Source organism: Puma concolor, chromosome C1 (assembly GCF_028749965.1).
Source record: "Puma concolor isolate L17-30 chromosome C1, mPumCon1.1.hap2, whole genome shotgun sequence".
Classification (NCBI taxonomy): Eukaryota; Metazoa; Chordata; class Mammalia; order Carnivora; family Felidae; genus Puma; species Puma concolor.
This window is the reverse complement of record NC_141674.1, coordinates 151115528-151122571: the sequence shown is the minus strand read 5'-3', so window position 1 is coordinate 151122571 and position 7044 is coordinate 151115528. Positions and strand designations below refer to the sequence as shown.

The following is a 7044-nucleotide window of genomic DNA, read 5'->3' as shown; positions in this document are numbered from 1 at the left end:
TTCATCACCGGCCTCACAGCCCCAAAGAGAGATGAAAAAGAGGGGCACAGTGGGATTCTTGCAGCTCTAGCCCTGCTGTGGTTCCCGCATCCCAATTTGGATCTTGGCCCTTCACTCCTGGTGGTGACATACTCTGGCCTGATGATTTCTGTGGCCTCGTTAGACTTCTGTCCCCAGGCTTTCTCTATAGGCCTAGGCAGGAGCCTCAATGCTGGCCTAAGGATCTCTGCTTCAAGCCTTGAGATTTTGGGGATATGTTTTTTATATTTTTAATATCTTTATATTTATATCCAGTCATCGTGAGTCTAGGAAAATAAGGAAAATTTTACCGAGAGAGCAATTAAAAGGGATAGAGGAATCAATTCAGATTGAAAGAAGGATCAGGGAAAGCCTTTTGAGGACTGAGGACCCCCCTTCAAGGGGCTGGAAAGAAGTATTGCTCACTTCCTTGTACCAGCACTGTGCTAGGTACTGGGATTCAAGAATAATTTGCCTGAGAGCATCAGGGAAGGATTCACATAAAGATATCTCTTTAGCTGAGACTTGAGGCATGAGCAGAGGTAACCAGGTGAGTACGACATGGAAGGAGATTTCAGGGTGGAAGAATAGCGTGGGTACAAGTGTGTAGATGAGAAAGCACAGCCTGTTGTGGAACTGTGATGTGTGAGCATTGGCGTGGAAGGTTCAAGGAACAGAGCATCAAGATGTGAGACTGGAGAGCTGAACAGCACCTTGATATGGAAGGCCTTGCATCCTGTAGGTGATGGAGAGCAATTAAAAGATTTTAAGCAGGAGAATGAAATGAGAAAATCTGCATATCAGAATGAACTTTCTGAAAGTAATGTGGAAGAAAGACTTGAGGGTGTGAGCCTAGAAGCAAGGAGGGCAGTTTTTGAAGTAGTCTACAGAAGCGTTGGTGAAAAACTGAACTTGAGTTATGGTGGTAAGATTCAAGTTATTGAGGACAGCAAAATGGACACACCTTGGGGAATAATTAGATACGGAGTGTGAATGACAGTCAGGGGTCAAGGATACATCCTCAGTTGGCAGTTGGTGCCATCGAATGATGCTAATCACCATGTTAAGCAATAAAGGGAGAAGAGCAAGTTTGGTAGGAAAGATGATGAGTTCATTTTCAGACATGCTGAGTCAACTAATTTGAATGTTGAGTCAACTAAAGTTGACTTTAGTCCTAACCCACTTCTATTTCACTGTGGTTTGTTGTTGTTTGTTTGTTTTTACTGGATGTAAAGGCTAAGAGTAAAAGAGACTAGTAAAAAAGAAAGAGATCAGTAAATAAAGACCTAGGATATAAAAGCAAGCAATCACACTGCTATGATACTCATGGCTGGCCATTCATTTCACAAATATTCACAGAACACATACAATCTATAGAAATTCTATAGAAATTACATAGGTCACTAAGCTATATATATGAAGCATAAGCTTAAAATATAATAGAAATAGAAGCTAGCATTCAGTTAGGTATCATACAGGGCTACAAAGTGCCAAAAACAAAATGCACAAGTGGCAAATACCCTTATAATTGACTACTTATGAAATCTAGTAGTCATAATATTATTTAAGTGATTAAACATTTCATCACTCATAGTGGGACATCCTATAATGTTGTTTCCTGTTGTGACACAATATGAAATAAATAGCAACATCTAAAAAGCATTCTTGCCAAAAAAATTTAACTTGAATTTAATCAAGCTTTTATGCCTAACTTCCAAATTATAAAATAATGAAGGAAGTTTAGAAATAAGTCCAGCAGCAGCAAAAAGAAAAAAAAATCAGAAAAAATCTAGAATGTGGAAAATTCTAGAAGACAACTTTTGGATCTCAAAAAGCCAATGTCATAGAGGGAAAAAAAAAAAAAAAGTCCTGGAAATGTTCTAGATTAAGAGAAGCTAAAAAAGACATAATAATCAAATGCAATGGTTTAACTTTGCATTACTTTGAAGAAATCCTATAAAAAGTATTTTGGAGACAAGGCAATGTTAATATGGACTGGAGTATTATATGATATTAGGGAGTTATTATTAGTTTTCTTAAGTGATAATGGTGTTGAGGTTGATAGAATACTTATTGTTAGGAGAAGTTTGTCGAAGAATTTAAAGGCTGTGGTATTCAGAATCAAGAAAACAGAACCTGCGACCCCAGTGAGAGTCCACCCCGTGAGCATAAACCCCTACCCCTGGCCACCCCAGCACTTTAGCTGCTACGCCTCAGTCTACACCATCACCAGTTCACTGAATGACCACCCCGCTGTGTTCCTTGTAGACAACGGCTACAGCAGGTGCTAAGACCTGCTTCACAGGTGATGATGCCCCCCCAAGCTGTCTTCCCCTACATCATGGGGTGCCCCAGGGCGTGATGGTGGACATGGGCCAAAAGGACTCCTACATGGGCGATGAGGCCCAGAGCAAGAGGGGCACCTTGACCCTGAAGTACCCCTTCGAGCATGGTATCTTCACCCACTGGGACGACATAGAGAAGATCTGGCACCACACTTTCCACAATGAGCTACATGTGGCCCCCGAGGAGCACCCCATGCTACTGACCGAGGTCCCCCTGAACCCTAGAGCCAACCGTGAGAGGAGACCCAGATCATGTTGGAGACCTTCAACACCCCAGTCACGTATATGTGGCCATCCAGACCGTGCTATTCTTGCACGCGTCTGGCTGTACCCCAGCATCCTGGTGGACTCCAGTGACTGGGTCCCCTATACCGATACCGCACCCATCTACAAGGGCTACGGCCTCCCCTAGACTTCTCGCCCTGGACTTCGAGCAGGACATGGCCACCGCGGCCTCCAGCTCCTCCCTGGAGAAGAGCGATGTAGGAGCGGCTAGACCCGCTGGTCATCACCACTGGCAACGAGACGGTCCGATGCCCCAAGGCGCTCTTCCAACCTTCTTTCCTGGACATGCAGTCCTGTGGCATGCACGAAATTATTTTCAACTCCATCAAGAAACGTGACGGCAACATCCTCAAGGACCTCTACGCGGAAAGGGTGCAGTCTGGTGGCACCACCATGTACTCTGACGTCGCTGATGGAATGCAGATCCCCGCCCGGGCAACCTGCGCAATGAAGCTCGAAATCATGGCACCGCCTGAGCGCAAGCACTCCACGTGGATCGGTGACTCCATCCTGGCCCCTACTGCCCACCTTCCAGTAGACATGGGTCAGGAAGCAGGATTATGCCGAGTCCGGCCCCTCCATCGGCCACCGCAGAGGCAGTTAGGCGGACTGTTGTTAGTTTTGTGCCTTACACCCTTTCTTGACAAAACCTAACTTGCGAAGAAAACAAGACGAAACTGGCATGGCTTTATTTGCCTTGGTTTTGTTTATGTTGTGTGTTTTGTCCTTTGGTTTTTAGTGTTGGGGGTGGGGGTGGAGCTTGACTCAGGATTTTAAAACTGATACAGTGAAGGGGACAGCAGTTGGTGGGAGCGAGCATCCCCCAAGTTCTACAATGTGGCTGGGGATTTTGAATGTATGCTGTTCTTTTTTTTAATAGTCATTCCAAATATCGTGGGATGCGTTGTTACAGGAAGTCCCCGTGCCTTCCCCCAAAGACACCCCATTTCTCCCTAAGGAGAAGGGCCAGTCCTTGCCTGAGTCCACACAGGGGAAGGTGATAGCATTGCGTTTGTATAAATTAGATAGTCCAAAATGTTTTAATCTTCGTCTTAATACTTGTTCTTTTTGTTTTATTTTGGATGGTCTGCCATCATGGCTGTTCTCCTTGCCCTCTCAACCTGAGATATATAAAGGCTTTCGGTTTCCCTGGGAGTGGAGTTGAGGCATGGAGGCAGCCAGGTTTTAGGTATACACTGACATGAGACCAATTGGATAAAGTGCACACCTTAAAGGGGGGAAAAAAGAAAAGGAAAAGGAAAAGAAAAGAAAAGAAAAGAAAAGAAAAGAGAAAAAGAAAATAGAACCCACAAGAGAGTTCATAAGAGGGAATTCAATACAGGGAACTGGTTAAAAAGGTGTTGGAAGAGTTAAAAGGGCAAACGGTAAAAAGAGGAAGTCCAGGGATTAACAAAGGCAGAAAGCTCTTGAGTTTGAGGAACAATGGGAGGAAGTGGTGTTATCACAGCCCCGGAGCCAACGCTGTTCAGGAATTGACAGGAGCTCTCCTGTGGAAGATTGGACCATGGAGAAAGGGGCTGTTTGACAGAAATAGACAAAGACGCTGCCAAAGACACTTCCCAAAACACAGCAAGGGAAGTAGAAATATCCTGTCTTCTTCTCTCTTTTTACCATCTTTTCTCCAGCCAATGCTTCCCATTGGCCAAAACCTAAATAGAACCCAGTCGCCAGAGAGAATGGGAAACGTAGTTTGCAGGCACTGGCTCTATGAGATACAGAACAATTTAGAGGAAAAGCAAGGAAGAGATAAAGCAGGCAAATGACTGGTCCCACGGGGGGGATTGTCATGACGCTTGCAACTTACTTGCAAGTAGTTCAGATAATAAAATGCATACATATAAATACAGATAAAACAAATAAGTTGAAGTGTTGAATATGGGTTGGTATATGGATGTTCATTTTAACTATTCCTTCCATTTTTCTATACACTTGATATTTTTTCAGAATAAAAAGGTAAAAAATCCATTCTAATACTATATGAAAGAGAGGATAAGAATCTGATACAAGGTCATGGCCATGGGAATGGAGAGAGAAAATACTCTAAATGAATTTGACAAAGTTTCTCATTAAATCCTTGTAAACAAGATGGAAAAATGTGGACCAGTGCAACATTTATCATCTGTTTTTCCACCACTACACACTTGAGAGTTGAGTTTTCTATTTGTCACTCTCCCAAGGACATATCCACTATTATTTTCATGCTAGCTCTAACCCCTACCATATTTATCATTCTCAAGAAAGTTTGACAAAGTGGCAGTGAATGAGAGTGGCTTTAATTTGGTGGTAATCTTTAATCCACTCTATTTTTTTAAGAAGCAAATTAGTTATGAAACACCTCACAGCTGATTACAACACACCAGTATGTTGTGACATTAGAGTTGAGAAATCTTCAGCTAGAAAAATAGTATAATTATGAATCCACATACGTCGTTGAGTACTACTATCCAAAGTTGTTGATTAATGGATAGATGTTGACCTGGAGGTGGCTTTGCATGATGCATCAGAGGGTCTGTCTTACTTTGGCCCTGTCTGGTATTACCTTTATGTGAGTATCTTGGATGAGATTTAGAAAAGAAGCTGATGCTGATGACTCGAAACTTAGGGTGAGAATGAATGCATCAGATGCCAGCTCAGGATCCAAAAATATCTGGATCAATCAGGGTGGTAAGCCAATATAAACTGATACAATGGAAATATGCAACCAGCCTTTCACTTGAGTCCAGAAAAGCCAACTCATTATGAGATGTTTTCTATATGCAACTAAAGAGCTTGAGGCCATTCCCTAGTTCTGCCATCAGTTCCCTGTATAACTTGAAGTATAAACTTCAGCAAGCACCTTGAATCTTAAGAGTTACTTCCTGCATCAGTAAAAGGGAGTAATAATAGCTAACTCATAGTAACTTAAGTGAGCTAATGTATGGAGAGCAGCTGAATATCCCTGGCACAGAGTAACAGAGAAAAATGTTAGTTGTTATTAGTATCGTGGGGGGGGGGGGAGACTGGTAGCAGTATTACCTAGTAAATAGTTGTGGGAAAGATTTAGTAGTTGATAAAACATTCGATAGGTTTCAGTTGTAGAACAGAGTTACCAAAGGGCTTTATTTAATTAGAATCCCCTGCTTGAAATGAGGCTGATAGAAATTCTGACTGACTGTGTTCTGCTCAGGCTGCAACTTGGAGCAGGGGTTTGAGATTGGGTGCCATAGTCACAAACTGTCATAAACACATTGGAGTCTGTTCAACAGACCTGGAATGCAGGAGCTGTTGACAGAATTGGAGGTGTCAGTCTGCCTTTGGAAGTGTAATGCCTGTAGAATAGAATTTGGAACTTGTTTTGTGTGCCCCCTCCCACTGATTTTCCCAGAGCCAATTAGTAAAAATTACCGTGACATAGATTCGGAGTCCACATAATGAAAATCTTCCTCGTGATCAGAGTTAGGGAGATGTGCTAAGTTCCCTGTCCTCACAACGATAAGGCATTATACAACCACTTGGCGTGGATATAATGGGATTCAAATCCAAAATGGGCGATTGGATTAGATGTCTTGTAACATTGACCCTCAGAAACCCTGAGAGTTTATCTAATGCAGTCTGAGGATTCTAGATTTGTTTTTTAATTACATACTTAACCGCTTCCCAAACTGCTGCCTCTTGAGCTCTTATTGGTTTTTTTTTTTTAGGCTTTGGGCCAAAGGTCTGTACCTTTTTCCCCACCACCAAATAGGTTAAATACTCTGGGTGTTCATTTTTTAGGAAATGAAGTTGAAATGATTAAACAGGAAATATGCACTTAGCTCCTAATGTTAGCTGCCTCAAAACAAAATCAATTCCATTTCAAATGGAATGCTATTGGAGAGCTATTCAGAAATCTGTTGATACGAAAGAAATATTGAAGGTGAACACATCAGGGACAGGAAATGAGAAACTTAAAGATATCTTTAATGCTAAAAGGCACTCTGTCTTTCCTGTCCTCAAAACCTTGAACAAATCTTTAAAATGCTCTGTTCATTTGAGGCATAAATATGTTGGGCTAAAAGCCAATGACACCTGGATTTAAAAAAAAAAAAAAAAAATTCCTCTGCTAGATCTTCTATGGAAAGTTAGAAATTTAAATTCTGAAGATGCCCAAATTACTACTCAGAACGGACTCCATGAGTATGTAGTGGGAGAAGAAGAAACAAAAACAAAAACAGAAAAATTCTGCTGGCTCTGGCACCTTTATGTGAGCAAGCTGATTGCTCATATCCCACACAGCCTCAGTTTTTAAACAATAAGCATTCTTTTTAAGCCTGAGAAGTAGCATATTCGCACATTATATGGAGCAATGTCTCGTTTCCTTCCCAATAACCAGCTCTGCCGCTTGGCCAAGGGAACA

The 7044-nt window shown here is 42.0% G+C and overlaps 1 pseudogene; it reads left to right on the top strand.

The window, feature by feature from the left end:
- The first annotated feature begins 2372 nt into the window (after positions 1 to 2372).
- On the top strand, positions 2373 to 3252 carry LOC147578497 (actin, cytoplasmic 2 pseudogene; annotated as a pseudogene).
- Positions 3253 to 7044: the final 3792 nt, after the last annotated feature.